At 36.9% G+C, this 25,951-nt stretch overlaps 1 protein-coding gene across 6 annotated transcripts in view; it reads right to left on the reverse strand.

Moving 5' to 3' along the window:
* STXBP6 (syntaxin binding protein 6) overlaps window positions 1-25,748 on the reverse strand; it is an 84,348-nt gene extending 58,600 nt beyond the window's left edge. For 2 of the 6 annotated variants that reach the window (XM_042866229.1, XM_042866237.1), the window contains exons 1-2: window positions 25,631-25,748; window positions 15,887-16,794 (exon numbers count right to left, since the gene is read on the reverse strand). The gene's annotated coding sequence lies outside the window, so the exon portion shown is untranslated. The remainder of the gene's footprint in view (window positions 1-15,886; window positions 16,795-25,630) is intronic. The other 4 variants (XM_042866196.1, XM_042866204.1, XM_042866221.1 and 1 more) reach the window with 4 other exon arrangements.
* Between the last annotated feature and the right edge of the window lie 203 nt (window positions 25,749-25,951).

Raw genomic sequence — 25,951 nt, forward strand, 5'->3', positions numbered from 1 at the left:
GTAAGGCCTTATCCCAGGTCAGTTCGTGTAGTACCTGGACCAGGAAGTTATCCTCAACAGACTCCAAGAATCTCCTGGATTGTCTACCACCTGCCATGCCACTACCCCAGCAGATATTCGGGTGGCTGAAATCCCCCATAAGAACAAGAGCCTGTGAGCGCAGCACTTTCTGGAGTTGAAGAAGGCCTTGTCAAAGGCTCCCCTTGATCAGGTGGCCAGTAGTAGATTCCAGCCACTAGATGTCCTTTACTGGACCAATCCCTGATTTTAACCCATACACTCTCAACCTGGTCAAGGCTGTTACTCAGACACAGCTCTTCACAGTCTATCCACTTCCTAACATAAAGGACAACTCCCTCTCCCTTCCTACCCTGTCTGTCCCTCTGAAGGGCCTATAGGGTTTATAGAATGAAGTTACTTTACCCTTAGAAAAATCAATTTATTTTAAAGTGTCCGTTATCAAAAGAAACTTCCAGACCAATTTCAAAGAAAAAATTTTGAAAAATGAATGTTTGGCTTCTGAAGAGATGAGATTTTTTTAACTAATACCATAAAAGTTATCTTTCATGTAACAACAAATATATCAGCATGGAAAAGGAATAAAAATCTACTATCTAGATACTTACAAGAGGTAAGATATTTCTTCTGCTTATCATATCAAACTTTTTCTGCTCTTCTGTATTATGGAAGTGTATATTGTAGCAGCATGCTGTTGGTACATTAGGACTATTTTTTTAATTTTAATTTTAATTTTTAAATTCAAGGCCACTATTCATGACTACAGCTTCAGTCACACAGTTTGTATCTACATGCTTTTATTAGCTTTGTGATTAAGCTATTTTGCATACATCCACCCTAAATTGCACACAAAGAACAGTAGTAGATATCCAACATTTCAATTGGAACCTCTGACAAAATATGCACTCCATGCCTAGAAGATTTCAATCCTTCTTTTCTCAATACCTTACTTACAACAGTCTCAGATGGCAGAATTATGAGCTTAATCTAATAAAGCTTACTTGACATGATTTCTGAATTTGTTGTGGGAACCAACGCTAGCAACAAAAGAATGTTTACTGTGGAAAAAAAAAGTCCAACAAAAAACAAACCAAACTACTAACTAATAGACTTCTAAGGCACATCTGTTGATAAAAAAAAGGAAAACAATTTAACAGAAACTAAGTCAGAAATCAACCGCTCAATGTAAATAAGCAGACTTACATATTTACTAGTGAATATACATGGAAATAACTTTAACCTTTAACCTTTGCTTTTAAATAAATAAAACTTTCTAGTACTCTTTTTTTTTTTTTTTTTTTTTTTTGCATTGCAGATGCAATGCAGGTTTTTTTTTGTTTGTTTTGCTACTAAACAGGGAATGCATAAATGAGTCTCCACTTCTCCAATCTTCCAACAAAAATACCTTTTCTTTCATAAAAAAGCAGTCTGTACATGCAAGACTTCATGTAGTACCTGCAGATTTCTTTATACAGTTATGTTCTTGGCATTAGCTCCATGAGGAATTCAAATTATTACCAGTTTTCCATGGGTGCACTTGGGTTGGCACACTTCAAAACTCAAGTATCTTCCCCCACACCATATGCTATTCTAATGAATGTTCAAGTTATTTTAGCCATCAGAAACCTACTGAACTTTAAAGAGAAGCAATAATTACAAGTGAAAATATAACACTTTCATGAGGCATAGAAAGTATTTAGAACACCAGGAAAGCAAGTATTTAGAACACCAGGAAAGCAATTCACCCTTAGTCTCTTGGTGTTCGACTTACTGTCAAGGTACTGCTGAAGACTTAAAAGGGAAAATTCAGCTTTTGAGAAGGAGAAAAAAAAAAAAAAAAAAAAAGCAACAAACAAATCCCAAAAGCAATAATAAAACAAACCAATGAAAAGAAAGCACCAAACAAAATCCACACACTAAAGCACACAGCCTCCTGCAGCTTCTTCTCTTCATTTTTAGTCAAAATTTAGATATTTATATACGGATAAATAATTGAAATACTGCATATTGATTTTTTACTACAATTATCTTTTCCTGAGTATTAAAAAAATGTTGTCACTTTTTTTATTTTTTGGTTTTTTTTTTTTTTTTTTTTTTTGTTTTTTTTTTTTTTTTTTTTTTTTTTTTTTTTTGCTTGGTATGCACAGAGATTCAGAATACAATTTAGGTTATTGAAGCCATCATTCCAACTTCCAAATGCTGACTCCCTGTAGATGTAGAGATTGAATCAAACATCCTGCATATGAACACACGAGTAAGAAATACATAAAAATAACAACCCTTTATGGATCAATTTAGAGAGGTGGTTCCTTTGATGCACTCATTTATATACAAGACTCAGAATCTGACTCTTAAATACACAGCTCTGAAACATTAGGCAATTTATTCCAGGTCCACCTTTTCTTTCATGAAGTCCTCTCTGAATTTTATTCCATGGATCTCACCCAGAAGTTGTGGGAATCAGAATAACCCTGAGGGACTGACCCTCTACAGATTGCACCTTAAACATCCTACTTCTGGATATAATGTGCCAAAAACCCAATTTTTCCCTCTGACCTCTTCTGTTTTCTGCATGACAGTCCTTGTATCAGCTGCTTTGTGCCTCAGCACAAAAGACGCTCCTTTTGTCCAAGTTATCTTGAATAAATTCACATTTCCTTCAAAAAGTAAATAGAAGAGTTCATTTCAATATTTATGAAGAAGAAAAAAACAACTGGAAACATGCTCTGAAAGTACAAAGTATTATTGCAGGCTCTCTGAGCACTCAGAAGACAATAAGTTCACACTCCCAGTGTTACCTCTGAAGAAAAAAGAAGTAGAACATTTCAGTAAACGTAAGAATACTGAAAGGGAACCCAGGTTCCCTGTGTCACATGCTTTGTTTGTTCTACATACTCGGTTTCACTCAAGTTATTGTGATGCTATTGTCTGAACAAAGAAAAATCCATTTTCCTCTAGCCACTGCAATTTTATCGAATGGGATGCCTGAATATATACCTTATCCATGGTATTAGACAGAAAAGATGTTCTCATACATATTTGATCTGATGCCTGAAGCACACTGCTCATCTGCATCACCTCAAATCCTTCTCTGCTACAATTCATCTCCATGGCCTTCGTATCAGTGAAATCTCCTTCTAAGAGCAGCCAATCAGTCCACAAGCTTGGAAAGGGAGGAAGAGATAGGAATCAAAGGTAATTTCTAAAAACATTTTAAATAAATATAAGAGAATACCTTAAGAGATCCCATACACTTCAAAACAGTAAACAAGGACTGTTTTTTTTGTTTTTGTTTTTTTTTTTTTTTGTCAGTCAAAAGCTTGGACTGCTTTCTGGCACATCTCCAACAAACAGCTGACTTATCTCTGCATCCAGATACTTCACAGGGCCATGCAAGCAAGCTTAAAGGAAAATAACAGTATCTGTTGATGTAATGGAAGGCAGGCAGAACTGAGGAAACTAATCCTCAACATGCTGAATTTCATGAGTAGTAAGTTCACAAAGAAGTGACATAAGAAACAAGAGAAGAAATGTTTTCCAAACAAACAAAAACAAACAAACAAAAAAAAAAAAAAAAAGCCAAAAAAACCCCCTCAAAACTGACAAACCAAACAAACAAACAAAATAAGCAAATTCAACAAACCCATTCTCTGGAGTTTTTGTTTTCAATCATATTTCCAATTTGCTTTTTCAAATAAGCTCTCACTGATGAGTTGTTCATTTGAATAAATATTAATTCCAAAACATGAAAATTGAGACATTATGAATGTATTCGTGCAGCCAACTGCTTAAGTGGCAGATGAGACACATAAAGTGTTTATACTTAGACAGCAAGCTATCTACCCAATTAAGTTTAATCTGGTGAAATACAGAGTAGTAAAGATGGATAGAAGTAATAGGTCATCGAAATATCAGTATTTGACATGTTTCTTTACCCAAAGCAGGAAGGAACTGTTCAGGTCACAGGCAACTCTTATAAACTTTCATCCCAAAGTGAAATGATTTGAGTTCTGTGCAACTCAGATGGACCTGTAGTCTAAAAACATTCTAAAAACGTTCTATAAACCATCTGGAGTTCTCAACAGAATATGTATTCATGAAAAAAAAAAAAAAAAAAAAGGAATGGAATAGAGTTTTTCAACTCAGAGTTTTCATTTCCTATTATGAGTTTACATTATCCAGGGCCTCTCATATGATGAATTTTTATACTTATTTTTTAAATAAATGGAATACTCCTAACTTTTGTTCCCCTCCCTTCATCACTCAAAAATACTCAAAATAACTGCTTACAAAGACAAATTATCAGCAACATCACTGAAATTCTACAAGTGGTCAAGGAGAACCTGTGCAGAAGGCAGAGCAGCCATTTTCATTCCTGAGATCTTCCTCATTCAATTTCTGATACAGCAAGAGGCATACATGCAACATAATTGTAACCAACTATCCTTACTTCCTCAAGCTAGATAGTAGCAAAAGCAGAAAATGTAGCATTACCAGCTACATTCCATTACCAGCTCTTTGTGTCCCAAACTCCCCCGCAGAGGTATGCAAACCTATGAAAGAGCTGGTATAAAAAGACACACTGACAGATAGGTTACTGCGTTTTCCAGATCAAATTTTTTGTTGTTGTGGTCCGAACAACAAGAAAAAAAAAGGAATTTCAGATCCAGAAACAAATGCCCTAGAAAATAATATGGTGGGATCTGCATGCTTGTTCACAACAAAATTCTAATTTTTTTGGTCACAAACCTATGGTACTACAAGCTAGAAAACAAATTAAATTAAAATGTAAGAGTTATAAGATTTCTGTACTGGAATCCTTTCTGTAAATGACTGCAGGGAAAAAAAAAAAAATCTGCTCCTAATAGGCAGTTAGGAGTTAGGCCTATTATTATTATTATTATTTTTCTCAAAACTATAAAAGATTCTCTAAGAATTTTCCTTACAGTTGAGAAGAACTCAAGAACTTAGAGCTACCTAAACATACTTTTCCCTGGGACCAGTATGTACAGGTAGGGATGCTTCTAGGACAGCCCCAATGAGGGATGCACATCACACAAAGAGGTACAGGCTTCTATGAGCAGGTTAGAGAACACTAACAGAAGCTTGCATTAGAAGGGTCCCAGAACAGAAAGTCATAACTTTTTGAGGAAGTATGAACACCATTCTAAAGAAGAACTTGTTTATTAAAGAGCAACCAATAACTGGTTGGGAACACTGATCTTGGAATAATTCCTGAATAATCCCCATCTTCCCCTCCCTACCCCCATCTCCCACCCCTTGAAAATGTTTTTTAACCTCACAAACAACTTCACAGAGGAGCTAGGAAATGCCAGACATTATAACAGAGCCACATAGATATCACATTTGCATTTCTGGAAAGCTATGTTTATTACTTCAAGATGTCAGGAAATTCATAGCAGCAAGAACTAACACTTCTGCACAGCAATACTGAAAAATCATGGTCTTAAGTTGTCAGCTTAATTAAAAAATAAGTTAATGTGACTTTTAGATGTTTTTAGGTGTTAAGGCCAGTTATTGCATCTGCCCTTAGACTATTCTTTGCAGACGGAACTCAGTTTATTTGGTCATTCCTCATGGATTTTTTTTTCTGGTTTCAGACACTTAGCCTCCCCAGACTGCCTCTCATGGGCATACACCTTTTTTGAACCACCATTCTCAAGTCTGGACTCACAGTTTCTTTAAGGTGAAGTCAACTGGAAGAGTTACTTCATAAATCTTACAGTTAACCTTTCTCTTTATAGTGAAACTGACACATGTGAATATTTCCCAGATCAGCAAAAGATGTTGAACTGTCATGGGCTATGTTCTTCAAATCCTCTTCAGAAGAAATGCTACTACTCAATTAGTTTCTCATTTGATATGTAAGATACTCACTACTCCCACTTAACAAAGGATTTTTGTGTTTACTACTTTCAGGCTATTTCTCCAGTACTAAGTTCATATCCAGTTCTAAGCCTGCCTTTCCACATATACAGGTGTCTACACTGACAGAGCAATACAGTGGGATGAGACATAATGCCAAGACGAGTTCTCTACTTCACACATCCAAGGTGACTCCACTTTTTCAGGTAAGTAGAAAGCTTTTTTTTTTTTTTCTATCATTCAAAATAGATGTGCAAATACGCATTTTATATATATATATATATTTAACAATTGAATGTATCAGTAACAATTGTCCAGTATCAGAAGATTTATTCCACCGCCCAGTTCTGTGATAATAAAATCTCTGTAAAGTATTATACCAGCATTTTACTTGAGAGAAAAGAAGAACCATGCAGTAGTAGTAAAGCATCTGTTGGTAGTGTCTTGATCATTTCTAGCAGTTCACTATGATTTTCTGGCAGGTAACGAGCTGAAGACATTTCCAACAACACATCCCGTTAATCCTCCAATAGTAAGCATCATACGTTCCAAAAATGTGTGAGCCCAATTAAGCTTGAAAGATTTCAAAAATCCTACAAATTGAAGAAACTACAAAAAATGCTTTTGTTACCATCTCTGAAATTATTAGAAATTGTATTTATATTGCTGTCCTCTCCTCCAAATGTATTTGATTGCTCAACTCTGCACTTGTCAGAATTCACAGAAAAACTACTGCAAATAGCCCTTAAAGATTTCAACACGCTTTCCCCCCAAGCAAGAAATTATTATGCACTGGAACAGGTTGCCCAAGGAGGCTGTGGATGCCCCATCCCTGGAGGCATTCAAGGCCAGGCTGGATGTGGCTCTGGGCAGCCTGGTCTGGTTGGCAACCCTGCACATAGTTGAAACTAGATGATTATGGTTCTTTACAACCCAAGCCATTTTATGATTCCATGATTTGATGATTTCTTGAATACATGAAATTTTTCATCTGGCTTAAGAATATGCAAAAACTATTAACTTTAGTCAAAAATATCTTGAAGAGAAGTTGCATATTAATCAATATATAACCGTACAATGCATAGTAACAGATTTTAGTTTACAGTTAATTCTGATATAGCAAGTATTACAATACAGAGGGACATAACTTGGAACCTAAGTAGCCAAAAACTAAAACCAATCATTCTTTAGTTCCTTCTATCATATCCTTATGAAGAAAAAAATTGAAATACCATTGTCTTAATGCTTTCATTTTCAGGAATTATGTTTTACATATATGAACAGTGGCAGCACAGCATATCATGAGAAGGTGGAGAAACAGTGACAAATTTGACTAAGAAGTATCTTAGGGGGTAGAAGAAGTGTCATGAAACAAGACACGCAACACAAAATCCTACAACATTAATTTCAGAAATTTAGGAATGATCTCTTCTTCTTCCATATAGAAATTATATTTATAACCTTCAGACATCTAACCAATTTATTGTGCAAAGTGGGAGGGCTGCTTTAAAATAAATTACACCATTCAGTAAACTGATCCCAGACTAATCAATGTATCAGATATCCTTCCAGTCTTAGTTTCACTAAAAATCAACCTGTGAATAATTAACATTGTCTCTAAGAAGTGTGCACAGCTATGCAGCCTTACATAATGTAATCTCACAATGTATCTTCATAGGTTTACACAAAGGTAATTGCAGCACCAAAGGACACTGAGTTCAGAAATGCACGTTTTCATCTGATCAAAGGACATCCCCATATCGAATTCATAAGTATAATTATTAACAAACTCCACAGCAACAAACCCTCTGCAATAATGCTGTGCCAAAGTCAACTTAAACACGCACCCAGCTCTGAGCTTCAAACACTGTTATTTTCTTTGTAATACCATCTCCAACCTTGAAACAGTTTACTGACAAAAGCCATCTAAAAAAACAAGAGATAAGCTTCTTGGCAACATCCTTAGATAAAACTACATCTAATTGAAAGAACAAGAACATATCCCATACATTCTTAGTATTTTTTATCCAACAAATGATTTCTGCCAGAACAATATGAAGAAAAAGTTGGCATCTTTAACCAAGGCTCCTGAACACAATGCAGGAGAAAACTGCCAGCCATGCATCCCATTGTATTGGTCAACCTAGAAAAGGAATCCAAGCAAGTACATGCATGCTTATCCCAAATACAATATTCTTCCTACAATATAAATGTCATTATGAAAATCCTCCAGGTGTGCAAATTCAAGCCTCTGCTATGCCATACAGTTGTGTCCATCCTCAAAGATGGACACATCCAATTACAGGTAAGAAAAACTGTTTCAAAGAAATCAATTGAGTTTCATCCTCAGCCAAAAGCTGCTTTCCAGCACCAGCTTATGCTAGTTTAACTGAGGGATGATGTCAAATAAAGTGGTCAGCTTCCTCAATCTCTCAGTGTTTTGCTGATTCATCAGAACAGTAGTGCTCTGCTAAAATTTGCATCTGCACATCATTAGTGTCAGCCCAGTGGAATTGCTAAGAACATGCACCACTTCTTGCAACGTCCTCCAGCTCACTCTGCTAAACCAGTATTGAAACCACACCCTTAACTCTGCAGATTCCTTTCTTCAAAGTCATTTCAACTCAAAGGAAAGCACGTGGCATTACCCCAGTGAGACAAGCAAAGTTGCCAAACCCATGACTCATTCTCATCTTCAGGACTGGTTTCATTTAGAAGTACTTCTTAATTTTTTGAAAGTGTTTTTCATTACACATTTGGATAATATCATTGGATTTGCAACAACTTAAGTAACTGTTACCCTCTGTAAATATTTATTTTTGTCCAACCCTAAAATGCACAGAATCCCAGAAACAACCAGTTCAGCAAAGATATATTTACTTATGATACATACTTGTTATCTCCTCTCCCACCCTCTGTCATCACTGTATCGTATTTTGCATATGGCTCATTATTTTCTAACATAATATTTCCTCTTTTTTTATCTGGTTTCTTTACAACATGAAGGTGCATCTATATTGCATTTCAGTGAAAAAAAGCTGGCACTTTAGAATATTAGCAGAAGCTAAATCCTCACATCTTAGTGAAATCTACAGGGCAAAAGGAGACATGCATTCATATAGCTGAAACATTAATTTCTAAAAACTCTTCAGTAACTAGACAACACATGCATAGCTGCACTGACAAGAGATATAGATGTCCAAATTAAGAAAAATAAGTCTGGTCAAACAGATGGAATCTGAATTGGTGACTTAAAAAATTAATACTATTTAAAGCATTCCATAATTTCTTTGTAAAACATATGTTTACTTTGATATGAAAAATATAAATACAGTACTATAAGCACCACTTTCTTACTATAATTGTTTTTCTGTTTTCTTAACAAAGCAAGCAATGTGCAACTGTGGCACTCCAACCTACATTGTCAGCCACCTGAGAAACATACAAAAATACAGAACTTAACAGCTACAACTCAGTTATTTCATAGAAAGTTAGTAGCATCTCCATCAGTAGATCACTATGTAAAATCCAGAGAAATGACAAAATAACTTCTTTAAAGCCAGGACACATTTCCTTTTTATCTTTCCTAATCAACTCCAAATGAATCTAGTTTCAGAGATGTAAAAAGCAGTACTAAAATTATGCCACTTTTAGTCTACCTTCTATCTTACAGAGAATTAGAAAGCATTTGTCCCAAACTGAATATGTTGTTCACATACTCCAGAGAAAACACTTTCATAAAACTTTCTCTACGCAGTGTCCATAATAACATTCATTTATTTATATACTACCATCAGCAGAAAAACAAGTCTTGTTATGGAACAGTAATTTAAGACGCTGGTATTAGTAAAATAAACCATAGTTATTTTTTTCAGTATATGTTGTCTTTTTTCAGTAAAAGGATTACAAATACATTCATGATGTCTGTTTTTATGTATGTATACACACACGCGTGCGCACAGCCCATCAATTCAGCGTTTGACATATATGATTGCCACTGGTGCTTCTGCAATCCTTTATTTTTTCTTCCCTACCCCATGTAAAAAATCCTCCTATTGAAATAGGCATTTTGAACAGTTATCTTAATTTAGCTGCCAAAATCTTGTATAGGTCCCTGAAAGGCCCTTCTGTCTCTGATCATACTACTTCAGGGCTCTTCCTGCCCTTCTCCAGCCTGGGTCTCCATATCAGACCCAACAGAGCCTGCAGCCTGTATCTGTGTGGCTATGAGAGGGCTGCCTGTGGACCCACAGTACTGTCAGACCATCCCAGGCTGTGTTTGTTCCTGGTTCCTCTCAATAATCTCATCCTGATGCTGCTGAACTGATGAAAGTCTCTAAACCATCAGTAACTATTTGTACAGGGATAAGGTACACTAGCAACATCTTGAGTAAATGTATTAACAAGCAAGAAAGATCCAAAGTCTATACTTAATCATTTCATTGCAAACCTATTTACATTCTCATGGTGAAAAAGGGAAAAATAAATGAAGGAATCAAGCCAACAGCATTTACTTTTTTTTTTTTTTTTTTTTTTTTTTTTTTTTTTTTTTTTTTTTTTTACTTGCTTTCAGGAAGTTTTAAATAACAGTCTACAAGTCACACAAGAATGGAGGCTACAACTGCAGGGCAGAAAACCAATGGCAGCAGAGAAACATGATCAAGGAAACTTACTTCATGTGCGTCCCAACCATAGCTTGCACAGTAGTATCATCTGTATATCAGCTGTCATGCACTGACAACTACAACATTGAACCGAAGACTTCGTGCTTACTTGAGTTTAAGAAAGGCAATAAGGACCTCAGATGAGAAGATACAGATCTTTACAGAGATGGTTGCTAGACTTCCACAAAATTAATTGACCTCATCTAATTGAAACTGAGAAAGACAGGTCTGGAAAGCATTTTAAAAGATGCAGTCCCTCCTGGGGAGGACTCATTTAGCACACATTTATAGCTAGTGATTGTCTAAAATGTTTTAGTGACACCACAATGTAGCCTCCTTCCTGAAATATTTTTTCCCCAGATGATGTCAAGAAGAATCTTTCCTAAATCTCTCTATACAAAAAACAAACAAACAAAATCTCATCACTTTATTATTATTAAAAAAAAAAGTGGTGGGGAATGGAAAACAAGCTATGCATAGGCCTGTTTAATATCTTTTTATCCTGCTTACTTACTGATGTCATTTATATCACTTAAGACATCACTGCTACATAAGAGTTCAAACTCACAACCACCAAGCTGTGTATCTATGTGATATGCACAAGTATCTTAAAATCATAATTAATAAACTTGCCTTTTAAAAACAGAAAATACTGTCCCTTTGATGATGTAAAATTAGTTTGAATAGCATTAGAAAAAGATTAAAAATTTCTATGTAGTACTTGATAATCATATCAACTAAAATTTGACAGATGAAAATGATGGACACCTACCAGCCCAGAAGATGACTATTTTTACTAGTTACAAGATATAACATTCATGTCTGAAGAATACATGTGTTATTTGCATCACACGATTACATTGCTCCATCAGTCATTCCTGTTACATACACATTCCAATACAAAGACTGGGTCAGTGTCTACACTTATGACAAATAAGCATGAAGTAACTGGAGGTATTAAGCATAGGATAGAGGCATCCAACACTCATAGGTCATGTGCATCTAAGCTAGAATAGCTCAGCATTTTCACAGCAGGAAGTAGATTGTGTGCTGTACAGACTATAAATGGTGATGCTGACAAGCATTATAAAAAGACAGACTCTTGTCCAGATGCTAGAAATTCTACAAACCCATTAGAACTCCATGAGAGAAATTTAAACTAAAATAGTGTCTATTTGAAAATGGATTCAAAAACTCTCATTTACAGTAAAGTTGTGACTTTCATGTAATTACAAAACTCACAATGAGAGCTAAATGCATACAAGTCTATGGGGGCATCAACTATTTTTAGCATTTCTATGATTATCTAGAAGAAAAAAAAAAATACCAACTGCTTTTCACCACAAGTAGCACATTAAGTAGCACGTTCTTTTCAACATCTTTCTACTCCAAATTAATCAAGCTGTAATTACTAGCCTCTATTGGATATTTGGATATACATTGGACTATTTGGATATACATTTGAGGGATGCCCTGAGAAAATTCATAGTCTTTAAAAGAAAAAAAAAAAAAAAAAAAAAAAAAAGAGTTTTGGAATTTCCTACACATTTGCTGATATTTTTCCCCCTACACGTCCTGTTATATACAGTACTATTTGTATATTGTACTTCAATACAATTCAAACTCCCCAGTTTCACTGCATGACCTGAATATATAGAAAAAAATAGATAATGACTTTAACTGGCATATGACAATAGGCTGTTAATCAAAACACCCAGTTTATAAATCTTCACTACGTAACAATTTCTTTTTCTTTGTAAACTATTCAGGTGGTATAGCAGAGAAGGAATTAGAAAGAAAGTATTTGATCTGAATATTATAACCCTGGAACATTACTCATTCTGATTCACGCAGCCTATTGACTTTTTGGGTGTACTCTGCAAATGAGAACAGTGAAGTGACCCCAACTGCCACTTCTTATGGAACTTGAATTCCAGGAAAAATGCTTAACTCATCAGACATTTGAGCTTATTTCTTCCAATCAAAATATATTAGTAGATATAATGAGAATAAAAAATCTATTTCCTTACAAGACAATTTTGATATGAACACCATCCAAGACATTTTTTAAAGACATAATAAAACATCCTTACTATTACTCAACAATGTGCATTCAATGAGCATATTACTTGCCTTATTTTCCTGAGTTTTAATTAAGGAGGTGGAACAGGAAAAACCTACAGCACTGCAAGCACGTATGAGTGAAGCTGGCAGCACACATGACTGAAGCTGATCTAACTTCAAGATACAGATGCATAGGGGTGTAGATAAAAGACAAGTTGGATGAGGAATTTCACCATCCCTTCAAGAGCACCCCAAACCTGAGTTAAGAGTAGACTTTAGCCCTATTTTCTGGCCATTTAAATCCTCAGTCAGCAGATTACATGATTTTTTCATACAATGCTTTCAAACCCAAACATGATAGACTCTGTAGCTCTCACAGACAAGTTGCCCAGCTCTCTTTTTTCCTTTCCTGCAATGTAAAGAAGATGGCAGTTATGTCTCATGGACAGACAGGAAGAAATAGGTTGTTCTAATTCAGCTAGATTTTCTCTGTCCTCAGGTAGAATGACTTGCCCTCCTAAGAATCTTATCTTGGTAGTCAGAAAGCCAGGAATCTGCATCTGCCCCAGTTCTTTCAGCAGTTCAAACCTGAGTTCCTTATTTTGCAGAAAAAAAAACACCAAACCAAAACAAAAATTTAGATTACCTCTGCTCATGGACAGATATTATTTGAATGCTTTTATATAGCTGAGTTCACATTGAGGATACTACTGCATTCTGACACATGCAAGCGTGTCAATAAGTAAAAGACAAATGTTTGCTGGGCATTCAAATGTATGTTGTATTCCTAAGTTTTGTAAACGCATCAACTACCACAAAGTATTTGAGAACCAGTAAGTCCAAGACAAAAAAAAAATGAAGAAGGCATACGTATAAACTTAAGTCGCTACTGGCCTTAGAATTGCCATAAAGTTCCTGCTCTTCCATTCTACAGTAATGTAGCCTTGTTAAGCAAACTATGTACATTAGGTTGAAGAGCAAATTCAAATGCTTACTGTCCTTGAGTTGCCTTTGCCACTACACAATAATATTATTTAGTGCTTTGGTGTCTTCTCACAAGTGCAGTAAGAACAATTGAGACCTAGGAGTACCATGTGCTCAGCTCTGGAGTTGTATTTGTGCAAAACAATTCTGTTCTGTTATTTGCTGAAAGGGAAGAAAAAATGGCTCAGCACAGAGATTTCTTAGACCAATTACAATTCAGTGAGATGTATAAAGAACTGTGTGAACGCAAGTTGAAGTCAAAAGGAAAGCATTCTTAAAACAAGTTTCAAAGCTGTAAGATTTGATTATGATTTATGATTATGTAAGATTTGATTAGCTCTAAGATTTGATTATGACAGGTTTTAGGAACAGATTAACTTTTCAGCTCACAGCAGTTTCATGGAAAAAATAACAGCAAAAAAAAAAAAAATTAAAAAAACAAGAATTCGAAGATAAGAACTCAAGCTTTGAAAAAGATCAAGTTTTTCACACGGAGTATCAATGTGCAATACAGATTAAGAATAGATATCTGAGGAGCAATGCTGAACCAAAATATAAACAGACTATATCCAGCAAAACAAATGCAGCAGATTCACAGAATTACAATGCATGGAAGTTTCAAAAGGAAAATCACTAAACATGATCCATAAATGGATCTAATGTGCACATATCTACGCACACTTTCCTCTTCATTCTCTGCTACAGTAGCCGAACAAGATTTTCCAGAAATTTAGATGTTTTAGTCAAGGTTCCAACATCACTGAAAGCTTTAATAAGAGGAATACTATTAGCATTACAGTACTTAAAAATATGCATTGTCCCTGCTTATGTGATGAACAGGAGTCAACAGAATCTTTAAAATTGCTCTGGTAGAGGAAAGAAAAGATAAAGACCTTTTGGATTTTATTGTATTTTTTTTCAATCTCCAAAAAGTACAAAAGCAAACAAACAAATAGCAACAACAAAAACTCCTACTATACATTTGCCTCAACAAAGATACAAGCCTCTCATACACCAAGGAAACATTTCTTATGGACCTAGTATCATAGAACCTTCTGTCTTGCAAAGAAAATTTCACTCAGGAAGCATTTAAAGAAAAGGCAACTCTGGTAAAACCAGCACCTGTTAACATGAGGCACGTTATAAATTTGGTATGATATAAATATTATTCTGACAATTTCTTAAAAGGCTTTCATTTCATTATTACGTGGATATTAATTTATCAAAAAAAAAAAAATCTGTATGATAGTTGCTTCTTAATCCACATGAAAGAGATTTTGAGATTAATAATGACAGAGATAAGTGCATTCTCTGTTTTTAGCTACTATTCCTAGTGATATTTCATTCTTTCTTGAAAAAGCTATCTTTTATATGGCCATCTGCATAGTAAGTGAGAAAGAAAGGGGGAGGTTTTCCAAACAGGGATATTATCAGAAAAGTGTGGGTATAGCCCTAATAGACAGATGTCTATTTCATTATTTTAAGTTGCTCAATCAGCTTGACAATTCTAGCACCATTTAGGCACTTGAGAGAGACAATCTGCTTACTGTGGGAAAGAAAAACAGAAATCTCAAGAGAACTGAAGTATTTCCTGGAATCTGGAATCAAGCAAGGATACAGTGTTAATAAAATGCTTTTTGTCTCAGATTTTGTCTTTAGTTCAAGGACGAAAAAATAAAAACCAAAAACAAAAAAACCCAAACAATAATTCTTTTACCATGACTTATATTATCAATCCAAAACATAACAGTGTTAGGGCCACGTTAGTTGTAAGTTCTTCTGTGTACTGAAAAAAGTGGAGCCCTGCAAAAACACTTCCTTGCATTCAGCACCATACTCTACATAACAGCAGATTTTTACAGATATGTGAAGCAACTCATACTTGAAGTCTAGTTTTCAAACTAAAAATCAAATATAAAATGCACACACACAAAATCTCTTCACATCCATTACATGCTGATTTTTTTTCTAAAAAAGCAGAGATCTTAAAAATAGATAAATTTATCAAAATTTAATCATTAATTTATGAATGTTACTCCAAAAGTAATGACTCCTATTTATTTCTATGGAAATTACAACAAATACAAAAAGCATAGTAATACTATTTGACAGAGCAAATTCTTAGCTACAAAACATCTTTTTCAACAGTCGCCACCATTAGCTATACATTTTCACCAGCGATGAACAAGAGCTCATCAAACTCCACACCAGTGGAGGTGACGCACTCTTTTAGAGCTGCTATGATCATGCTGTTGCTAGGATAATCTTACCCATGCAGTCCATCTTTCATCAGCCCAAAAAGATATCAGTCAGAAAATGCCAAATCCAGACTATACAATAGGCGTGGTAGGACAATCCTGCCAAGATTGGCAATGTGCTCCACAGAATTCAAATTGGCACTGGACCTGTTGAAAGAGAAGGGCAGTCTTTGCTGACTTGACTCTGGAAGTTGTAGCCTTTTTTTAGTCCGAGCCATGATGTCCCAGTCAGCGTTGATGGTTTGTTTGGGTTCCAGGAAACCCTGAAGGATCACCTTCTCTATTCCAAAAGACAGTGCACATCATTTTGCACAGCAACAGCCACATCTTGATCTTTCTCCTCAATGGAGAATTCACATCTTGCCACTCCATGTACTATCATTTTGCCTCTAACACACAGTTAGAGACACTGCATCTTGTCATCAGTAATGATATGATACAGAAAATATTCACCTTCAGCCTCATATTGGTTCAATAGGTCCTGACAAGCTTGCATACTGCGTTTATCCTGCTGTGATCATTTATAGGGTACACTTGGCACAAATTCTGCAATATTCCAATAATGCTACCATTGTTTCCAATGCATCAAAAACAATATTCAGCTTTATACACAGTTCCCTGGTCATGATCTGCTGATTCATGCACGTGAACTTATTGAGACGCTCTTCATTCTACAGTGTGATACCTGTGCATGGCCATCCAAAACATGACTCATGTTTCACATTCCTCTTTCCACTGCTAAAATGCACCACCTACCACCTTACCATTCTCGCATGCACAGTTTTACTCCCATAAACATTCAGCAAGTGTTGATGAATGTCAGTGGGTGCCATTTCTTTCACATGGAGGAATGACACATCTTTGCTTCATATGTGCTTCCAGATCAGATGCCATTTGTTGGAGGGTCCCTCTGCTGCCATCTGTTACATGGTAACAAAATACAACAGAATATTGGCAAGAAGGTTCATCCTCAATCACCATATTACCAACATCCGCCTCTGATGTCATGGGCCAACATAAGAAAGAGCATCCCTTGTATGTTAAAATAATTTGATAATAGTTACAAATAGATATTTTCATAATGGACTATTTTTAATTATGATAAAGACGTTACCAGTATCCAAAGCCTTTTATAATGCTCAGACCTCCTGGAACAAGTAAATAAGCAAACCAGAGAAGGAGACTGCCTTTCAATGTCCTGTATCTTGTGATACAAACAATCTTGGAATGAGATTAATTTCTACTTTCAATCAAAAATTAGAAGATAGCTAATAGATCTATTTCTCTTGCCTTTGAATCTGAATTGATTCAATTTTAAGCTTATAGAGTACTTTGCATGGTATTGAAATACATATTGCATTACATTTGCAAGCACCTGTCTTGGAGACAAACAACCACTCAATTACACAAATTTATCTTTTTCTTACTGTTAGTGAACTTTTATTCCTACATTCTCCTTCCCACACTGGAACACACTGGCCTTTTTTCTCCAGCGTAGCAGAAGCAACCATTAGTTACCTATTTCACATTGAACTCCAGTGATATCCTTTTACTCTGCATTCCAAATGCAGTTTCTTATTCTGTACATACTTTTTCCAGCTTTTCATTGAAGGACTTTCTGGAAAAAGCTATCCAGTTCTGCTAATTCAAATGCGTTTGTTTTTAACAGCCATTATTTACTCAGTGAGTGTAAAGTATTTCACATCTCCTTCCATAGTGCAGCATAGCTGGAAAGACACAGAATGTACCACAGTGTTATCTCCAGAACACTTTCATTTTGTCCCTTATCACTAACAACTTCACTGTCTCATGTAAAGAATGTAACTCTCAGAAGAATCCAAAAAATTTTATGAAAGGGAACAGACGTGAAAAGTGCAGAGAAAGGAAGAACTAGAAAAGAAGTAACATTCCCCTCTCTGCAGAAGATGCTTTGCTTACAAGATAAGTTGGACTGAAAGATAAGAATGAAATTATAAGAAATGTTGAATGAACAGATGATGTTATAAAAGCAGAAAATGTTGTGAGAGAAATTAGGCAGAATAACACACAATCATGACCAGGTCATGGAAATAATCCTTTTTGAGGAGGACAGCTGAACCAGTGCTAATGGTTCCATAATGAGATAAACATCTCCAACAGCTTTCACACTTTAATTGTTGAAAAGACTACTCACATCCTGATTTGCTCATGTTCCAGAGGTACTGAATTCTCACCTCTTTTCATATTGACCATGTTTGTAAGGAAGACAACTGTACTTTCTCAAAGTTTTATAGTATCTCCTTGTCTCTTTCAAAACACTTCATTCAGAAGAACTTATAATACATTGCATCACAGTTCAGGTTCTGCTTTTCTGACCTCAGGGAAGCTCATACAATGAAATAAGAATTATTTCTGCCTCTCTCCCAGCAAAACACACATACATATATATAAATACATATATACACACATGTATGTGTGCATTCACACATATACACACATGCATGTATGTATATATACGTGTATATTTTGCTGGGAGAGTAAAAAACAAATTTACAAATGTGTACCATATATACTTTGTGTGTATATGTATACACACACAAACAAACACATTCCTTTCAGTCTTTCAGAACAAGATTCTCTAGCAAACCACAAGGGAAAGAAACTGTCACCTCTGTCTCATGCTGTCATCTTGGAAGAGATGATGTTTTGAAGTTGAAACAAAAAAGCAAAAATGATGATAAGCTTTCTTATCAAAACTGAGCACATCTGTAATTTCAGAAAAGCCTGTGTTGCAAGAACATGCAATACATCCACATAGTGAAGTGAACATACAGAAAGATAGTTCTGGATTTATTGGTTTATAAACAGCAGGAAGTGAATAAATGTGTTTATTTAACTATGGGTGCCAAATCAGGATAAGGTCCATAAGAAATATCCACATCTAAGCATTCACATGGGTGAGTTTTATAACTGCACCTGTGAAATACGTTTCCTTCTTGTGCAGACAGGTTACCTACACAAAGTATGTCAAACTGCAGGGCAAGGCATAACAGATGTACTCGAAGGAAGGCAGGAAATATGATAGTACCTAGACATCATTGCCATTTTTACTGTAAAACCTAACTGACTTTTATTATAAAATGCAAAGGGGAAGAAGTTTATATTATCAACAGAGTAGAATTCTACATGGCGTAAATCTACAGCTTCAAATACACACGGAGATCAAGTCTTTCACTGAATTGCTTAAGATAAAACTAAAGTCCTATACACTGGCAATCTACAAATATGGAAATAGAAAATAGATTATGAACACAGGTTTACCATTGAAGTATAGCGTGACCTTAAATAACTCTCTTTATGTCATTTATTTCAGCAGTAAATTGGGGTTAACCACACTCAGTACACAGATGTATTGAAAAATCTCAGCAGTTGAAAGTGCTTGTGCAACCAAGTGGCACACTTCTGAGTACTGGGACAGCATTACTGGCGTTGCACAGCTGCATTCCTCAGCCCCATTAATCCTCCAGAGGAAGTCTGTAGGGAAGCCCCACATAGCATTCCAAGTGCAACCCGGATTACTGGCAACATCTTCCTCCACTGTTCACAGTAAATAAATAGAAAACAAAGAACAAATTCCAAAATATATGAAGTTAGCTTTTGAATGAGTAACAACACTAATTCTGCACACAGAAAACAGCATTGAAATTTCTTCATGGTTTTGAGTATATAATTTGATAATTGCTTATCATTCACATCAGCTATTGCCGTTTGAAATAAGCAGTTAACCACTATATAACTCAGCATCTTTACAATGCACTGCCTCACAAGTTTCTACAGGGGATAAACTTCAAGTAAATGAATGTCTGATATTCCTGGAGAATTCCAATTTGTTACTTTTTATTTTTACATTTGGTCAAGGAAGACGTAGTCAGAAGTCACCTTGGCAAACATAACACAAATCTGTGGCTCCTGAAGGGGCCACCAGTGTTGAGGGAGCTGGCAGAAATGATTGCCAAGGCATTCTCTATCATATTTCAAAAGTCACGGAAAATGGAAGAGGTATCTGAATACTGGAGGAAAGAGTCTAGTCTTGTTCACATCTTTATTGGTGACCTGGATGAAGGGATAGAATGCACCCTCAGCAAGTTTGCTGATGATACAAAGCTGGAAGGAGAGGCTGACATTCGGTGGCTGAAGAAGAATGTGCTTCCATTTAGAGTGAACTGGACAGGATGGAAAGTTGGGCAGAGATGAACTTTACAGGCTTCAACAAGGACAAGTACAGATCCTACACCTGGGGAGGAATAATCACATGCGTTGACACAGGTTAGAAAGTGACCTGCTGAGAAAGAGATCAGCAGAGAAATTCCTACGTGTCCTGGTGGACAGCAGGTTGCCCATGAGCCAGCAGTGTGCTCTTGTGGACAAGAAGGCCAGTGGCATCCTAGGGTGCATCAAAAACATGTCCAGCAGGTTGAGGGAGGTGATCCTCTCCCTTTACTCTGCCCTGGTGAGGCCACAACTGAAGTTCTGTGTGTCCAATACGGGGCTTCTCAGTGTGAGAAAAGCAAGGAACTTGCAGAGGGAGTCCAATGGAAGGCCACAGAGATGATTAAGGGCCTGGAGCTTCTCTCTTATGAGGAAAGGCTGAGAGACCTGGGACTGCTTAACCTGGAGAAGACTGATTGGAGAGACCTTACCAATGCATACATATATATATCCGCAGGGCAGAGGTCAAGTGGATGGGGCCAGGCTCTTCTCAGTGGTGTCTAGGAATAGTACAAGAAGCAGCGGGCATAAACTAGACCACAGGAAGTTCCTTGCAAACATGAGGGAAAAAAAAAATACTTTGATGGTGATAAAGTACTCAGACTGGAATTGTGGATTCCTCTTCTCTAGAGATATTCAAAACCCACATGGACACTTTCCTGTGAAACCTACTATAAGGAACATGCTTTAGCAGGTTGGGGTGGACTAGACGATCTCCAGATGTTCCTTCCAATCCCTACAGTTCTGTGATTTACCTGAATATGCTCAGAGTAGAGTAAGTTCCCAAAAAAGCTAATGGTGAGGAAGGAGAAGCAGAGATGCAAGCCTTCTTATCACCCACCTAATATCAGTGCAAGAGCACTGTAACTAGCCCTGAGTGACACCAGGATCAAGCTATATATAATGTCAGACCTATACACTCTCATGCATAGTCATTTTTGTAAAAAGAATGAATCAGTAGGTCAATGCAAAAGTAACTAGGAGTAGGATTAGATGTACCTGAAACTATCACAAAAGATTAACAAGGCCCATCATGTGCACCTATTCTCCCACCCCAAAGTATTACCACTTCTTTCAAAAATACCAATCACCAAAAAAATAAATCTATTTTGCTTAATGTGGCTAAAACTAATATGTATGTGTATGTATATTATATGAAGTATGTCTTTTTTCTTTTATGGAAAAAAGCAAATAGTAATGAAGACAGCAGCTCTCAGCTGTTATCTTTAAAGTTCTCTCTTTAGGAAGTTAAGATTAGTAGTTTATAAAGAAAAAAGTTTAAAAAGCTTCTAGTTTGATATATTTTAACTACATACTTTTTTTTTTTTTTTTTTTTTTTTTTTTTTTTTTTTTTTTTTTTTTCTTCAAGTGCTGAAACACTGTTAAACAATGTAACAGAATCTGGAACTATCTGATTTTTACTTAATTTTTTTGAGAATCTAAGGGTGCCATGTACTTAGCTCACATTTACTAGATTCCTTAAAGTATAGGCTTTTAGTTTCTTATTCCTTTATGAGCTGATACATTATTCTTCTGTCAGATAAGTGGTTAGATTGAAAATACCATAAGAGACACGGGCTTTACTTTTATTTTGAAGTATTAAATGTAAAATCCCATCTAGGTATTAAAAATAAATTACTGCTCCCAACATCATCCTGACAAACTTAATTGATCAATGAAGTCTCTTTCCTTCATAAAGCTTTCCCAGCGCAAACATCAAGAGATATCACCAAGCAATTGATCTGCAGGCAGGACCAGGCCCAAGAACTTAGCACCAACTTTGTGCATAAAGGAAGACCACTGCCCTGAGAAACACTCAACATCACCTAACACAGTGCAGTCACAAAACTGTACTGTTTTATTTCCAAATCACATGAAAGTTATTTCTGTCCATGCTACTTACTGAAGTAATGCCATAACTACTCTGTGAAGCACTACAACGCTCTGATTGATGCCCTCAAGGCTCCTGACTATTTCCACTGACTAGACAGGAAGCACAGACACCACAGATCTTTATGCAATGCAGTGTATGCTCACAACGTAATGCAAGGAAAGACCTGACATATAAGGCTCAAGCTTTAAGCACAGACTGAAGTAGAAATGAGCAACCTCCTAAGATCCAAGTTGTCATGGTAAGAAAAACCCTTTGTCTTAGATTTGGTTATTTCAAGAATAGACAATATACTATAACCTAGCATTTGATAAATTCATGTCACCTAGTCTTGTGTTAACATGTTGAAACATTGTCTGAAACCTATCTAAACTCACAGGAGATAGAAAACTTAAACAGTGTCACCTGATGAGGCATATCCAGATGCTCTGATCATGACCCAGTAAAATCAACTACAGCTCTCCCCTGAATTTTCCTACAAGTTAAGCTAAATCTTCAAAAACTGAATTTCAGTAATGAATTTCTGTATGCGTAATTCAGGCCCCAGTAAACTGAAATTGTTCTGAACAAAGTAACCTTAGCCTGCTAGTAGAACATGCCCAAATCAGTTTGTAGCACAGAAAAAAAATAAAATAAAAATAAAAATGGGAACTATTTAAATGTTGAGTTTGTATTGTATTTTTCAAAATACTAACTCTACACACTACCAATGATGATAGTGATACAGTGTTGAACTACTTTTTGCTTATACCAACACTCACTTCTTAATGGGTGCAAGTTTGTATATCCAAAATTTAAAAGACAATTGACGTGAAGGATTTCACTTTCCACAGTTCAGATTTTAGTATTTTTTCATATTTTTTGTATTTTTTTCATTTTTTATAACATTCTAGATATTTTTTTTTTCCAGTAAATGCAGTACTGCATGCAGCAGTCAGAAAAAGTGTATTAATGAATGTGCTTGCACATCTGGCTACGGTACAAGTTCAACCATTTTTCAAATCCTCAACATTGCCAGCAACTGCCAATCAAGGACTGAGAAAATTAAGTGTTTTCTTGAAGGACTTGATTTGTCTCTGTATAAACATTAGCTAGAGTGTTACTGTTTGGCTAAAAACAGGCTAAATTAATTTGTAGTCAATCATCATCTTATCCAGATCCACTGTCTTCCAAAACTGCGAATAAAACACTTTTGCAGAACCCTGGCAATGCCAGTTTACCAGCTGTACACTGAAAAGGAACATTAAGTTACAGAAGAAAAGAGAAGTGGAGAACAAATGCACTATTATTCAGACAGCTTATCTCCTCCAAAAAACAGACCTATGGTTACTCCTCTTTAGAATCAGTCTTTATTGAATTCCATTCATATTACAGAAATACAAGGCATCTATGTTCCATACATAGTTTAAAAACTGCACATTTTTGAAAAAAGTATATATAAAATTTACACTCCAATCCATTAATAGTACAAGTACAAAAGCTATCTGCTGAGGAACTCTTCCTATTTAAGAAGTAAGCTTACACTATAAATAGCTTAAGTAATAAAAACAAATTTAGTTAGGAGGGAACAAAACTTCATGCTGAGGATTTTACAGTTAGCTGATTTTCATATCATCCTTACTTTCTAAAAATTCACAAATGCACAAAAGAAAGTGAGATATCTGACTCCACACTTGAAGAAGTGTGGAAGAAAAAAAACATAAATATTTATCCTTGAGCCTTCTATAGCACGCACAACTGCATTCTTGTCACACTTCCCTAACTCAAGGTGTTCAGATTCAGTCTGCATATAGAGGGTACACTCAGAAATGTGAAGATAAATCAAATGGAGATGAAAATCAGTGGTGAGTTATAACAGTTTCCAAAGCAAACACTCAGGGCTAAAAGATCTCCTACTTTGCATAGCACAGATCCTCAGAGAATTTTTTCACCCAGCAATTCCTTCAGCTGGGGAAGAAATTACAATAAAGAGACTTGGGCTAAACTCTTAAAACAGTGCTTTTACCCTGCTCAGAAAATGCCTTTGTTTTCCTTTATATTTGCTGCATCTTTAAAGGTAGCAGCCAACTTTTAAAGCTTATTTTTAATATGAATCAGGAATGTGCAGAAGGGAAATCAGCGTGGCATGGCTACACCTAACAACAATCTCCTGGTGAAAGGGCTCTAAAACACTTTGCTGAAAGAGGTCTTCTCTCTTGCAATTTACCAGGTCAATTATCACTAGTTCCAAGGGAGAATCATGTCTCCTAGGGGCAAGAAGCTGTAAAATTGCATTTCACAGGAGAGGTGGGGAAAAAAAAAAAAAAAAGCAAAAAAAAAAAAAAAAAAAAAAAAGCACAAAACTGCTGATCATCAGAATTATTCACCCTCAAACTATCTCAGGTATTTATTTCTTGTTCATTCCTTCAGAACCCACTATACTTGGGAGTCCTTAAGGACTCTTTAAAACCAACAACTATGATTACAGAAAAATTCAAGAGTTAATAGGTGTTTGGAAATCAGAGATATGGAAAAAAAATAATAAAATATGACTTTTAAAGTAGCAGCAAGGTTCTGCTTCACTAATCTCTGTTCACCCTTCTTTTGAGATGGAAGCAGCAGGATGCCAAGATCCTTCCTTTAGTCAGATGCTGCAGCTTTGAGTAGCTGAGGCAATGGTAGGAGAACTAGGGTCCTGCATTACCATCTTCCAGTATTTCACAACAAAGAAGGACACGGTCCTTCTACAGTCCTGCCCTCACTAATGTCAAACACAGAGAGATGCCAGATGATTTCCACCACATGAGTGAGAATTCTTCACTCTTAAAAGGAATGTTATGGGACTGTGGATGCCATTCAAGCAATGAGAAGATATTTCTGACTCATAAAAGAGAAACAGCCAAGCTGAAAATATACTAAAAGCTTGTACTTACAGAAAGACAGAGAGCTTTTACAAGAGAAGGAATTCACCCAACATGAATTCCTCCAGTTGTCTGACAGAGGACAAATGTGATAGATGAATGGCACGTTTCTCTAAATTACGGTAAATATTCCCTTGAACTTCAGGCTCCACCAGCATCGGTGCCACCCAACAGGAGAAAGAAGCCAGACAACCGAAGTTTAACTTTCCATTAACAAAGCCGGCAGTAACAGAAAGCAGGATAGGCAGTGATGGCGGCTTCCCCGGACTATAAGGTTTATTCCCTAACACATTACGCTGAAGAAGACCAGAAGAAACACTTTATATTTTCTATCCGGCGTTCCGCCACTTTCCAATACTCTGAAAGCCTCACCGAGAAGAGCGACGGGGACGCGCGCGAGTGAGGGTCGGTGCCGGCGAGAAACCCCCCGCCGGGCAGAGCAACACCGCCCCGCCCGTAGCAGCGCTGCCAGACCCGCACCCGCCCCCCGACCCACGTCGCCCGGCCTCTGCGCTCCGGCGAGGTGCGAGATGAGGTACCGGCGCGGAGTTAGTCGTTGACTCGCAGCCCACTTCCCTACAGCTCCTCCGGTGCACTTCCCAGCCCCAGCAGCTCGGCTGCGGCTCAGCCCCCGCACCGCACAAGGCGGGCAGCCAAGCCCCTCCACCCCTCCCTGCAGCCACCGTGGCCCGCGGACTACCGCCGCCTTCCGCTCACCTTCCTGCAGGCGGGATCTCTCTCCTCTACTCGTTGCAGCGGCGCGGGCGCCGTTGAGCGTCCAGCAGTGAGCTCCGTGAGCGCCGAGCCGTACCGCACGGAGCCCCAGCAGCGGCGGCCGCCGCGCTGCCAGCGCTGAGGCGTGAGGGCGGCCCCACGTGCGCCCGTTGCACCAATCGGCTCCGCCCGCCACCGTCCCGGGCCGCCCGCAAACCGGGCGCGGTGGCGGCCCCCGGTCGAGCGCTGGTTTGGGAAGTAGGGAAAAGCGAAACGCTGGGCTGGGAGTTTTGGATCTCCGGACGGGAGGGAACAAAGTAACCC

The sequence above is a fragment of the Lagopus leucura genome, unplaced genomic scaffold (assembly GCF_019238085.1).
Source record: "Lagopus leucura isolate 7727_CA_CO unplaced genomic scaffold, USGS_WTPT01 Super-Scaffold_1, whole genome shotgun sequence".
In the NCBI taxonomy this organism is placed as follows: domain Eukaryota; kingdom Metazoa; phylum Chordata; class Aves; order Galliformes; family Phasianidae; genus Lagopus; species Lagopus leucura.